The 14,502-nt window shown below is 43.3% G+C and overlaps 1 protein-coding gene and 1 long non-coding RNA gene across 2 annotated transcripts in view; one reads left to right on the forward strand and one right to left on the reverse strand.

The window, feature by feature from the left end:
* PDS5B (PDS5 cohesin associated factor B) overlaps nt 1-5,513 on the reverse strand; it is a 65,576-nt gene extending 60,063 nt beyond the window's left edge. Inside the window, exon 1 of the mRNA XM_083608947.1 lies at nt 5,266-5,513. The gene's annotated coding sequence lies outside the window, so the exon portion shown is untranslated. The remainder of the gene's footprint in view (nt 1-5,265) is intronic.
* LOC310760599 overlaps nt 1-14,502 on the forward strand; it is a 60,435-nt gene that overhangs the window by 8,806 nt on the left and 37,127 nt on the right. The gene's annotated exons all lie outside the window — the stretch shown is intronic.

A 14,502-nucleotide genomic window follows, 5' to 3' on the forward strand; every position in this document is an offset into this window, starting at 1 on the left:
TGAGCAAGGATCTTCCTCGGGAGCTCATCTGGAGTTGAAGCCAGGCTGCAAAGTAAGGTAGGAAAAAACCAGGAGCACACTTTAACCATTCAATTTTGTGGGGGTGAAAGCACCCCCCTGGGTCATTTTTCACTGTGCAATCCACAGTAAGCAGATCTAAAAAGTAGTCCTTCTAGGACACAAACTGTCACCCACACAGCATCTCCAAACTTCAGCACTTACCACTTACCATTTTTCTACTGGAAACAAAAGAAAATCTGTAGCATACAATGATCCCAAAATGAATCACATTTTGCCATTAGGGTGTATTTACTATCCTAGTCACTGTTATCATTTTTTCATAGAAAAATGGTCAGGAACACATCACCAAAGAACACTGAGATCAAACACGTTTGCAGTTACATGACAACAGATTAACCAAATTTGCAATCACTACTCCAAGGACCCACTGTTGCAGCGCAGATCTCTCTAGAATGACACAACTTTGGCCGAAGGCATTTTCATTTGTTTTACAGAGAGCAAAACAACTCATGATTATTGAGCAAGTGTTAATAGGTTGGCACAAACCGTATAATGTTTTGGGGACGTTTCTCTAACCTAGGACAACTTTCTTGCAAATTTCTAAATGGGTTTAGGAAAACACCCAGAAATAAGTGTTTTCTGGCTCTTAGTGTTTGAGTATTGTCAAGCACACTTCTTCTTACACCACAGGCAAAAAAATTTTCTGGGGTTGCACTTCTACCCCACAATACATTGAAAGTTTCATTGAAGTAGACAATACACCTCCAAAAACTTACTGTGATTGTTTCCCCCTGACACTGGGACAGTGTTTTTTTTACTAGAAAAAGAGGAGCAGAATCTCCATCCCTATCTTACAATTCCTGATTTATTTAACATGCAGAGCAACAATACTGTCAATGTAAGTTTACTTGATTCTCTCAATAATTTTTATGTACTAAGTATACTTTCAGTTTCAGGTGCCACAAGTCACCTGTTTTGGCTCTCTTATCATCAGGAAATAGACATATATGTTTCTTTACTCTTTGTTTCTACATACAGTGGTACCTTGGGTTAAGTACTTAATTTGTTCTGTTCTTAACCTGAAACTGTTCTTAACCTGAAGCACCACTTTAGTTAATGGGGCCTCCTGCTGCTGCTGCTGCGCTGTCAGAGAATAATGTCTGTTCTCATCCTGAAGCAAAGTTCTTAACCCGAGGTACTATTTCTAGGTTAGCAGAGTATGTAACCTGAAGCGTACGTAACCTGAAGCATATGTAACCTGAGGTACCACTGTATTTTTGTAGACATTACATTTAATCTTCACATTGAGATCTCAGTTTGAATGCACTGATTTTAGTTTCTATCTATCCACCAGTGCTTTGAGAAAATAAATTGTCCCCATTTCCTTAACCTGATCAGCTTTGCTAGGAGCACCAGCAAATGAGTTATATTGCAGTTCTACATATGTGCTCCCTCCCCCAAAACATCCCTTGTTTTTTAATAGATTTAAATTCTCTATTCTAACACCAGCATTACATTCATGCATTGAGATTTCACATCTTTGCCTGTCGTCTCACTATGAGAATCTGGTCTTAACCTATGTAGCAATCTAAATTTGGCTTCCTGGACTTCCCAACTAAATTATCTGCCTTCTCTAGTAGCCTAACTAGTCATTTTATGATATCAGAAACAGTCACACCACACAGGAAGGTAATGTCATGCAATCAAGCTACCCATCACAAATCTATCTATGTCTATCTATGTCTCTAAGGTTACTACATGGATCCTACACTCTATACTATGGGGAATGTGGAGCTCTAAGCCATTGCAAGAACTCTATCACCATTAGAGAAATGGTGAGGTTATAGCAAACACAGCATGGAACATTTTCTGATCCACTTTCCTCCTCTGTCTGGATTCTGCAAATGTTTTTTTCAATAGAATAAATGGGCAAGAACTCTTGAAAGTGCTACATTCCAATGTGTTTGCCATCAGTTGAAAATTCAGTCATATATTTTCTCTATTTCTAATATTAGACTACCACCAAACTATATTTTAACCTCATTATAAACTCTTTTATAATGGTAAAGCAATGAAGCACAAGGTTGTGCTCTAATAATGTAAGAAGTGCCAGATAATAGAAGAAGAAACCAAATTCCTCAAGCAACACTATTCCTAAACATTTAAGAACAGTAAGACATATTATGAACATTATTCTTAAGAGCTTCAGCGGGAAAGGATGTCTTATTTTAGCTTGAATCTGTTTAACAGGACAACACTACTCAATTCGTGGCAAGACTCTCCATAGGTGAATTTTCTACATTTATACAGTATTCAGGAACTTCCAGTCCAATCCTAGAAATGTCTACTCAGAAGCCCCATTTACTTCACTTATGCTTACTTCCAATAAGGAAGTGTGTAATTACAGCCTTAGATAGTGCTACAACTCTTACAAATGTAAACAACATTTTAGAAACAGTCATTGACTTAAGGATGCAAGCTGATTACATTCTTACCTGGCACTAACAATAAAAGTATCCATTGAAACGATCTCCAGCATTTTGATTCTGAGTAGTAGACTGCATCTGACCTTGCAAACAGTGAAGTGAAGTCAGATACAGTCACACCCTCTAACCACCTTCCTCCCTTGCCCCTAGCAGTAAAAGCAGTACATAAAAGCAGTTAAAAGGTATGGGAGAATTAAAAGAGAGTTGCCTTTCCTAAGGGGACATTTGAAGTAGGCGACAAGTTAACTTCCTAGGGAGAACATACCACAACTAAGAACCACAACCAAGGTTTTCCCCCTCTCTGAGAAGGAAAGGACAGTTTCATTCACAAACTTCCTAGTGACAGTATGGACACTCAACACAGCATACAAATAACAAGTTCCACCTATGAGTCCCCCTCACTTTTCCTGCTAGGTAAATACAACCATTGCTTTAATCATATTTGCTAAATACACACACCCCAATTAGGTAGTGGGGGGGAAGAAAGGTAGTGAAGGAGCGTCTCCACCCCCATCGTTCAGCCCGGACACCGAGGTCCAGCGGCGAGGGTCTTCTGGCGGTTCCCTCACTGCGAGAAGCAAAACTACAGGGAGCCAGGCAGAGGGCCTTCTCGGTAGTGGCACCTGCCCTGTGGAACGCCCTCCCATCAGATGTCAAAGAGAGAAACAACTACGGTACCTGACATTTAGAACACATCTGAAGGCAGCCCTGCTTAGGGAAGTTTTTAATGTGTGATATTTTAATGTATTTTTAATATTTGTTGGAAGCCGCCCAGAATGGCTGGGGAGATAATAAATAATAATAATAATAATTATTATTATTATTATTATTATTACTATTATTATCATCAAAGCGTGATTGCAGAAAGTGGTTATTAGACAAATATCACCAGGCAGTTCACTATATGCAAGTCTGCTATATATATAGATTTATGACCAATTTAAAATAATAAAATAAGAAACATTTTGGAATTGTTTCTTAATTAAAAGATACCAATACTGCATACAAATTTGTATAGTCAGCCTCAAATACTTAAGCATGGCATTTATGTTTTTCCTGAAATAACCGATTTCACAGCTAGCTGCCAATGAATACTATTTAAAGACATTACACCCATTCAGAATAGTATACTGAACACATGCAAAGCGGGATTGCTGCAACAAGCTCCACCCCTGATTTCCACGTGTAGACTGTACCTTATGCACAATGCCGGTGTGTGTACAAAATACAAGTCCTAGATTGCGTGTACAGAGCCCACTCTCTGTGTATAAGGCTCAACCTACTCATGAAGGACAGAAGAAAACCAAACTGCTCAACCTACTCATGAAGGACAGAAGAAAACCAAACTGCCAGAACCTTGTCGGCACAGGGCTAACACTATCCCTCACAATGCAGCAGTAAACAGAACTACCCATGTAGGGTTTGACAAAATATTATTAACACACCTATAACTGTAACAGAAAAGCAGCGTCATCCAAAAATGCATTAAATCCAAGTTAATGAACAGCATGACCGTGCAAGACATACTTCACACTGCAGTTATAGGTCTCCACAAGAAATCATTGCAAAGTGAATATATCGTGCACCTGTGAATTCCTTTACTTTTAACAGTAAAAAAATATATATCACTGCAGGAGCAGTCAGCTTGTGGATCTGAGGCTATGCCCACCCCGATCTGTTTTTTCTCCATCAACCATGAAAGGAGCAGAGCTGCAGAGAGAGAAGCATCTTTATTTACTACACTGCAAGGCTGAAATTTCAGGTCCGGGATCCGTGGATCAGACAAACTCTCTTTCAAAAAGTAAAGGCTATCCGAGAGCGACCTATCACAATGATGGCAACTCACTGGCCGAAGGAAAAAGTGCGAGAGGCCTCTATTCAATATATGAAGCAACGGGTGCAAGGCAAACTAGCACGATTTGGATATGTTATATTCGAGGCAAGCAGCGCCCACCCCACTTCCTCCGTAAAGGAGGGAGAGAGAAAGAGAGAGAGAGAAAGCGACACGCCTCCAATGCACGGCAAGTTAAGAGAGCATAAAAGGAGGTGGGGGAACGAGCCTGGAGTCCCTTTTTCCCCTTCCCTCCACCGCCATCCTTACCAGGCCCCAGCCAATGGCAGCAGGAAGGGGCTGAGCTGGGGCAGGGTGCCTCTGCGAGGAGGAGGAGGAGGAGGTGGGGGGACTAGGCCAACTAGGGAAGCCAAAGCACAAGGCTGCTCCGGGGCTCTCGGAGCCGCTCAAGTCTTGCAAGGAAAAAGCGGCTCTATTGGGGCGGGTGGGGAAAGGGCAGCCGCGCCACATTTGAGGTGCAAAAGCCTCCTGCCGCCTGCAGCTGCTGTCTCTCTCCCAGAGATAAGGATTGTGCAAAGGGGGACCTGGGCAGCGGAAGAATGGGGCGGGGGAAGGGCAGGCGAAAAAATAAAATAAAAATAAAATGTGTGCATTAAAGCGGGATGGGGAAGGCAGACAAGGTCACCCGCCACCACGCTGCTCATCCTCCCGCCACCCCCCAAAACACACACACAGACCCACAATCGCCCCACGGAGGAAAGGGCGGCAAGTTCAATATGCGGAGAACGGCCGAGGCGAAGGAGGGATGGCGGCCCCGGGGGGGAGCTGGAGGAAGAGCCATGGGGGGGCAAGTAGTCCTCCTCCCAGCCCCCTTCTCGGTTTGCCGCCTGCCTCGATCGCCGAAGAGCTGGCGGTGGCGCGAAACGGGCTTCCTCCCCGCCTAGAGAAAGAGGGCGCTGCGCTTACCTTCCCAGGGGCTGCCGCCGCCGCTGCTTCTGGGGAAGACGAGGCAGAGCGAGCTCGTCCGCTCCGCTCTCTGGCCCCGCCGCGCTAGGCTCGGGGAGCCGCCGCCGCCGCCGCCGCTCGGCCCCGCAGCCAATCGCCGCGCACCCGCCTCCCTCCCTTCCGCAGCTCGCCGCGGTGCGTCTCCCCCCACCCCTCCCCACTCGTCGGCTTCAAAATGGCGCCAACTCGTCTCCGGCGGCTGCTTCTCTCGGACGGACCCCGCCACCGAGCGGCAGGGAGAGGCCGGCGCCAAAGTGAGGCAGGAGCGACCCCTGCAGACACCGGGAAGGAAGTGGCGCTGGGAGACGGAGAAAGGGGGGACAGCGACGCTGAACAGCCGTCCCAGAGACTGCGGGGTGCGTGGGGGCAACTCTTTCCCCCCTCCCGAGGCGGGTGGCTGCCTTCGCGACACCAGGCTTCAAGGCACAGCGCGTCGGCCGATTCCACGGTCGCCTAAATAAATTGGGTATAAGAAGGAAGGAGCCACAGAGGCATGAAACTTCGGACGCACTCGGCAAAGCACCTCCGAGCCTGACCCTGCTGTTTGCAATCGTGCATGCCTGAAGGCTCGCAGCCCCTCATTCTTTTTTTTGTGTACGGTGGCCAGAGCATGAGATCTCAGTTACGCGGTGCAGTTTGAGCCCCGTTGAGTTCCATGGGACTTAGTCGCAGGTAAGTGCGGGACTGCAGCTTAAGGAAGTTGTTGTTTAGTCGTTTAGTCGTGTCCGACTTTTCGTGACCCAATGGACCAGAGGACGCCAGCCACTCCTGTCTTCCACTGCCTCCGGCAGTTTGGTCAAATTCATGCTGGTAGCTTCGAGAACACTATGCAACCACCTCATCCTCTGTCGTCCCCTTCTCCTTGTGCCCTCCATCTTTCCCAACATCAGGGTCTTTTCCAGGGAGTCTTCTCTTCTCATGAGGTGGCCAAAGTATTGGAGCCTCAGCTTCACGATCTGTCCTTCCAGTGAGCACTCAGGGCTGATTTCCTTCAGAATGGAGAGGTTTGATCTTCTTGCAGTCCATGGGACTCTCAAGAGTCTCCTCCAGCACCAGAATTCAAAAGCATCAATTCTTCGGCAATCACCCTTCTTTATGGTCCAGCTCTCACTTCCATACATCACTACAGTACTGGGATAACCATAGCTTTAACTATACGGACCTTTGTCGGCAAGGTGATGTCTCTGCTTTTTAAGTTGCTGTCTAGGTCTTTAAGGTGCTACTGGAAGGAAATTTTTTTTTTTGTTTTGTCTAGGTTTGTCATTGCTAAGGAAGTTAGTATGTATTTAGTATCTGAAGGCGCAGGTACATAGCTCTGGGATACTTCTGGATCCCTTGTTGTCCCTTGAGGCTCATGTGGCCTCGGTGGTGCGGAGTGTCTTCCATCAGTGTCTTCTGCTGGTGGCCCAGCTGTGCGCCTATTTGTACAGGAATAGCCTAACTGCCGGTGTCTATGTTCTGGTAACCTCTAGGTTAGATTACTGCAATGTCGGGCTGCTGCCCCTGAAGACAGTTTGGAAACTTCAGCTGGTGCCGAATTCAGCAGCCAGGTTGCTCACCGGAGCATGATGGTTTGAACATACTACATGGATCCTTGCCCGACTCCACTGGCCCCAATTCAAAGTGCTGGTTTTGACCTATAAAACCTATAAAACGACTCAGGATCACAATACCTCAAGAACTGATTCTCTCCATAGAAACCTACTCAGACACTGAGATCAGCATCTGAAGCCCTCCTTTATGTTCCTCCTCCACAAGAGGTCTGGAGGGTGGCAACACAAGAATGGTCCTTTTCTGCAGTGGCTCCCCGCTTATGGCTCTTCCCAGGGAGACTCAACCAGCGCCTACATTATATATTTTTAAGCACCAGGAGAAAATGTTTCTCATTAACCAGGCCTCTGGCTGATTAACATTCTACACCCTTTTAAATGTGTTTGTGGGAGGAGGGTCAATGGTTTGTTTTGTTTTTATTATATATTTTGTGTTTTCATTTTGTATTTTTATGTTGTGAACTGCCCAGTGACCTTTGAATGAAAGGCGGTGTACAAATTTAGCAAATAGTAATAATAATAATAATAATAATAATAATATGGAGTGCTAGGGGAGGGGTAGTACCTCAGGTGGGGGACATGTCATACTCCTTCTGGGGCAGTTTGTCCATCTCTGGTCCCCATCCTGCACTCAGCTCTATTTAAAAACAAAAAACAAAAAAAAACTTTTAATGGTGTTTATATTTCCTTGGATACATATTTAATTAGTATATCGATTGTTAAATTCCATTTTGACCGTTTTAATGTTTATGTAAAAATGATGCTGAAATTCTGGTTTTTACTATGATGGCTGTAATAATAAACATTCACACTACACTCAGCTCTTAGCTGTGGCTTCTAAAAGCTTGAGACTGCAGGCACACCCTAGGAATGGCTTCAACTGGCCAGCTAAACCAGGTAATGGCAGCCGAGGGGGTCTCAAACCCTAGGTGACTTCCCCTGCATACGAAGATGGGCTTTGCCAAATTGAGCAGACGAAACCAATAGTGGGTCCAACGGTCAAGAAGGCGGTTTTGGCGCATGCTGAGTGTAGAGGGAAGTGAGGGGCAGATGCGTCTCATCAACCTAGGAAGGTAGCCCATCTAGGAGAAGAAAAGGCTAATGAGTAAACCCTACACAAAGCCTGAGTGGAGTCTCTAAGATGGTTGGATGGCAGCTTTTGTGCTTCTTCTAGCAACTCCTGCAGCCAAGCTAGTGCCAAACATATTCCTCTGCTTTCCTTTGGACTACATCAGTGAGGCCCAGAGGTGGGACTTGTCATCTGGGCAGCCCAGGACCTCCATGCGCACTGCCCAGGCCTGTTCCGCAGGGGAGGTCACTTCAGTGCTGCTTCACCCCCAGAGATACTCTCTGTTGTCTCTCAAGACAAACGGATGCCAACAAGTTAATGATGATAATAATGGTATGTTCAATAATTGAAGGGAGTACTTTGCTGATCAAGTATTATAAAAGTTCAGGTTTCTTGACACAAATAAACCACCCTACTAACCCAGCTTTTAAAAAGCAGCTGCTTATGCTCCATTGCAACAAGTAGTAAGTACAGTGTAATAGTTAAATTGAAACTCAGCACAGATATTGAAACAAAGTGACCATAATCCAGGGGTCAGCAACCTTTTTCAGCCGGGAGCTGGCCCACAGTCCCTCAGACCATGTGGGGGGGCCGGACTATATTTTGAAAAAAAAAATATGAACGAATTCCTATGCCCCACAAATAACCCAGAGATGCATTTTAAATAAAAGGGCACATTCTACTCATGTAAAAACACGCTGATTCCCGGACTGTCCGCAGGCTGGATTGAGAAGACAGTTGGGCCTCATCCAGCCCTCGGGCCTTAGGTTACCTACCCCTGCCATAATCAGTAAGTCAAAGTTGGTCTTATCACAAAAACAACCTTGGTCACCCTGGTTAAGAAGGATGGGGAGTGTGACCCTACTGCTTCTTCTTGATCTTTCAGTGGCTTTCAATATCGACTGCTGTGTCCTTCTGTTAGTTGACCCCATGGCTTTTGGTCTGTAGGGTCTTGTAGACATCCATTCTATCTCCTATGCTATTCAGTGTCTATATAAAATGGTTGGGAGATGTCTTCCAGGGATTTGGAGCATGGTGTCATCAGTATGCTTATGGCATACTGATTTCTTTGTCTGAATTAGGAGTGAAGGTATAGAGGTGAAACAGGAACACTGCAGTCGCTATGCTACCCTACAAAGTGTTGTGTGGCGACTTCAGCTTCTGACGGAAACCCGCCCCCCCCCCCCCGATTTTCACAAGATCTCACTGGAAACCAGTGCTACTTCTCTGCTGGCAAAAATGTTGTTGTTGTTGTTTAGTCGTTTAGTCGTGTCCGACTCTTTGTGACCCCATGGACCAGAGCACGCCAGGCACTTCTGTCTTCCACTGTCTCCCGCAGTTTGGTCAAACTCATGCTGGTAGCTTCGAGAACACTGTCCAACCATCTCGTCCTCTGTCGTCCCATTCTCCTTGTGCCCTCAGTCTTTCCCAACATCAGGGTCTTTTCCAGGGAGTCTTCTCTTCTCATGAGGTGGCCAAAGTATTGGAGCCTCACTTCACGATTTGTCCTGATCAATTATTATTATTTTGCAATGAACTTACAGCCTTACACACGTTCCAAGTATTACAATGTAATTCCTTCTCGTAACTTACAATGGTTTCAGCACTTTTAATTTATTATACCCCCATCCTAAACACACTGGCTTGGAAATAAGAGCCATTGATTTGGAGGAAACTTAGAAACAGCTTAGAATGGCTGCCATAAAACAGCACAGCTGAATTTGGAACATGGAGAGCTGATCACATAAGCTACATCACTATATCTGATTTGAGACAGGGCAGTCTTGCCAACGCATCTGACCTACTGTTTCATTATGTGAGATCACTTCATATGTCACACACACCCAATAAAAGTGCAGGCTGGTCATAAGCATATTAACTTAGAAATAAGTTTTGTTGAGTTTAGTGGGCATTCCCAAATAATTGTGTATGGGAATACATCCTTAAGAGCAGTGAGCAAAAGGATACTTTCTCTTCAAAAGTACACTGAAGCAACTGGGATTAAAGATAGAGATCTGCAAGAAGCCAGCAAATATATAACATGTTAGTCTTAAAATAATGTTTCTGCTACAGCAGTCTTGACACTGTATTTACAAAATACAGCTTCAATGCTTTCAGTTAGCAAACAGGCGCCCATGCTACTTTATGAAACATTAACCTCTAGAGATAGAAGATAAATCAGCTTTTGCTGAGCCATTAGCATTGTTTGCTCCACCTTCCAGCTGCTCACTAACTAAAGTTCTGTACAACTGATAGGATAGGAATGTACTTCTTCAGAGGATAACCAGCCAGGCTGACTTAGTAACCAGCAACCATTCACTTTTATATTTGGTGTTTTTAAAACTAAATTAACTGTTCCAAAAGGGACATATAATTTGTTCTTTCGTTTGCATTTTCACAGATCTCCTTTCCTGTTTGTTTTATTAGCTAATCTTCTAATATGCCACCTTTCTAAACTTCTAATATGCCACCTTTTCTCCAAGGAACTCAAAGTGGCACACATGCTTTTTCTCCCTTCCATTTTATTTTCACAACAGCCCTGTGGGGTGGGTGAGGTTAAGAGATAGTGACAGGCCCAAGGTCCCCCAGTAGCTTTGCAGCTGAGTAGGAATTCAGATGGTTGGAGAGTTACAGCGCCTGCTGTGGCTGTAGAGACCAATGTGGGAGAGACATGTTTTGTTGCAGCTGGGGCAGATGAAGATGCACCATGGCGTTTCTTCTCTCTGTGCTCCTCCCAGCTTGTTGCTTCATGGGTAGAACAAGAAAAGGGGAAAGAAAGCACCTCAAATGAACAAAATGAAAAAAAAGGAGAACAGGTAATGATGAGCTCTAATGAAAAACGCTAATGGTTCGGAGTAAAACATTTCTCCATCAGGAGCCATGAACAAAAGCAATGTACAACATGAATACAATGGTTTTTAAAAATATGACATAAATAACAAAAAAGAATTGTGTCATAAAATGTTAACATATGCATACACTAGTCCAAAAAATAAATAAATCCTTAAAACATACACCCATAACATATCATAAAACTGCATCAAACATAATATTTTTAAAAAGGAACGAGAAACAAAACTTTTTCCTTTTCTACCATTGTTCTAGGCTCAGAAGAGCAGATGTGCAGAGTCCCTCTATTTCTAAGTACTTTCCTCTATCTGCCATCTCATTTGAGGGGCCTGACTTCTTCATTTAATTAATAGCAAAGCCACATACATTCAGTGTGTACACTGGAACATTTATGAAGCTCTGGATTGGGATAATTTCCTGTTGATATCTGGAGGGAAGACATTTGCCTGACTAAAATTAATTGGAATAAGAAAGTAATCTTATTTCATTTCTAAGCAAGTTTGTGCTGATGGGAGATCTACATAGATATCAATAGCCACTGTAGTCACTCCCAGAACAACTGCTGTTAGCGCAACATTCCAAGATGTTCTGTACACAGTTATAGAACAATATAATATTAATAATAACAATAGTAATAACTAAAAAGTTGTTCAGTCCGATATGTGCCCACTGTGTTCATTGCACAAGTCACATCTCTGAATTCCATACTGTCCCTGCTCATTGCTAGAGTTCACTGAAGCTACAGCAATCTGAGATGGATTCAGGAAGAGAAGGCAAGCACTGTACTTCTCTATTTCAATCGAAGATCAACAAATATTTCAAATGTCCCTAGAATTTCCTTTGTAATACTTTTAACCAGCTTTAATGATGGCAAATGAAACATAGTTGCATGTCACTTCCAGCAGATGGGGCATCTGAAAAATCCCAGTCTCATAAGATTTGGAAACCTTTATATAAATGTTTTGAAGATTGCTGCCTTACCATTGCAACTGGAATTGACCGAGGGAGAAAACTGGACAATGGAGATTTGAATAATTGTAAATACATATCAAGTTAAGATGAAACCATGCACAGAAAATTCCTTTAATTAAATCTGAACTTCTGCTGCCGTGTAAAAAATTAAATGTATTATAAAATTTGAAATGTGCATTAAATCATTCATTAAAACTGCATACGCATAGAGCTAATTTTGCATGTGTCGAGATGAATATAGAACTAAAGAAAGTGGTTGAACTATTTGAAGCTAATTATGCTACAGGCAGCTTTTGGGGTGTACCCACCCTGAAGATGGCACTTTTTGTCTGGTTTCATGGGGCTGTGTGGAATAAGGATGCATGATTATGTTTTCTGGCAGAGGACTGAATTTGATCAGAAGTTTTCGATCCATTCTGCCTCTATTTTTATTTGGAATATATGTACAGAACTCTGGTCTCCATTTCATTTGTTCTTGGAAGCTGGATACTCCAGATGACAGTCCTAGGCATGCTCCGTGGTCTAATAACTATCTGTCCTCTTCTGTGTAGTAGTAGTAATAAATTTTATTTTTTATATACCCCACTCATCATCTCACTGGGTTTCGTCACTATGCAGAGCAGGTGTGTTGTATTACCATTGTGTTAATTATATGGAAGTGGCAATATTTGCTGATGCTGGTGCCTTTAGGCATCCATTTGTACCAAGCCATCTAGGGGGGAAATTGTATGCAGTCTGGTGTGAAGTAGTGATCTGCTATTAGATATTACAATCAGATTTCTTTTGCTACATCAATTGGCCATTTCCCAAAGCTACCTACAAAACTTCTGTACTACTATTTTGCTCCTTAGATATTTCTAAAGAAGTTTCTTTAACTTCAAAGTTTTTAATACACAATTTAATACACAATAATACACTTCAAAAATTTTAATACACAATTTATTTCCTATATCCTAGAGAACTATTCAGTTACAACATACAACAGGGTACTATTCTTACAGCAGCTGTAGCCATATCATTTGGGAAATGTATTTTACTATTCTTGCTGAGGAAAATGTCATGAGTGTGTTACCAAGGCTCCCAAAATTAGGGAAATGGGTATTAGGAAACTCCCAAAATGAAAGGCATCTGAGGCAGAAAATAATTGTTTTAATAATAGAAGGCTCTTGAGAGATTCCATGTCTAATTACTGGATTGAAAAGTGCAAAAAAGGAAACAAAAACTGCAGTCCAGGAAGAAAATCCTATTGAACTAAGTGTGACTTCTGGGTATAGATATTAGGCCCCTTTTGAAAGCACTCTATAGCCACATCTTCCTTTCTCTAACTTAAATATTATTTAGATGAGGATCTTTCACTTGTGGAAGAAATAATCAAGTTACAGCAGTCAGATCTTCTACCCTAAAACATCAGCACCACTTTCTTGTTTATTTTGAAAAATCAGAATAATTAGTTGTCCTTTCGGATAATTAGAATGTCCTTTTGGTAGATAATGAAAAGCTGCCCTCACATCCTTAAGATCAAAGTGCACAATTTCCGGGTGGGTTTGTGCCATTTCCCCACCCACACCTCAAACAGCAATGGCACTTTTTCAAGGTATGGAGATGGAAGAGTGAGAAAAGGTCCAGCAGCTGATGTAACTGTTCCTTGAAGGTATAGGGGTTCTGCCAGTAAATAAGTATAAATAAATCATAACCTTGGCAACCTAGAGCTTAAACACTGACAGTTTTAGACAGGGCAGGCCCATGGGCATAGCCAGGATTTATTTTAGGGGGGCAGACTCGGGGGGGGGGCAGAACCGAATTATCTTAAATGCAATTGGTCAGCAAGTTAAGTATTTTTGTTATTTACTTGATTGGGGGGGCAGTTGCCCATCTGCACCCCCCGACTACACCCATGAGCAGGCCCGCCCATGGGGCAAGATGAGTGAAGAGATTTGAGCAGCAGGATCCATGGGGGCTGCAGAACCCAATGCAGAACTTTATGCCCACCCCGCTTGTCCCTGATGTGGATCTTCACTCGCCCCTTCTTCCCTGGCAAGGTGTGGGTGTCATTTCGTGCTTCGCTTCAGGTGCCCCAAACGCTTCCAGGTGGAGCATAACTTATTTTAAAAACAAACGAATGAAGATGTGAGCACAGTCCTGTACATGCATACTGAGTCCTCCTGGCATGTAAATTCAATTAATAATAATAAAATAAATAAATAATAATAATACTTTGGCGGAAGCTCCATTTGACTCAATCCTATTTGGTGTGCCTACGACTGCTTCTTCAATTGCACAGGGCTAGATGTGCCTAGCAAATAGAAGGAGATGAAATGGAGGCAGTGAGAGATTTTACTTTCTTGGGCTCCATGATCACTGCAGATGGTGACAGCAGTCACAAAATTAAAAGACGCCTGCTTCTTGGGAGAAAAGCAAGGACAAACATAGACAGCATCTTAAAAAGCAGAGACATCACCTTGCCAACAAAGGTCCGTATAGTAAAAGCTATGGTTTTCCCAGTAGTAGAAGAAGAAGAGGAGGAGTTTGGATTTGATATCCCGCTTTATCACTACCCAAACGAGTCTCAAAGTGGCTAACATTCTCCTTTCCCTTCCTCCCCCACAACAAACACTCTGTGAGGTGAGTGGGGCTGAGTGAGAGCTGGACCATAAAGAAGGCTTATCGCCAAAGATTTGATGCTTTTCAATTCTGGTGCTGGAGGAGACTCTTGAGAGTCCCATGGACTGCAAGAAGATCAAACCTCTCCATTCTTAA

Source organism: Podarcis filfolensis, assembly GCF_964270895.1.
Source record: "Podarcis filfolensis genome assembly, chromosome: 4".
NCBI classification, from domain to species: Eukaryota; Metazoa; Chordata; class Lepidosauria; order Squamata; family Lacertidae; genus Podarcis; species Podarcis filfolensis.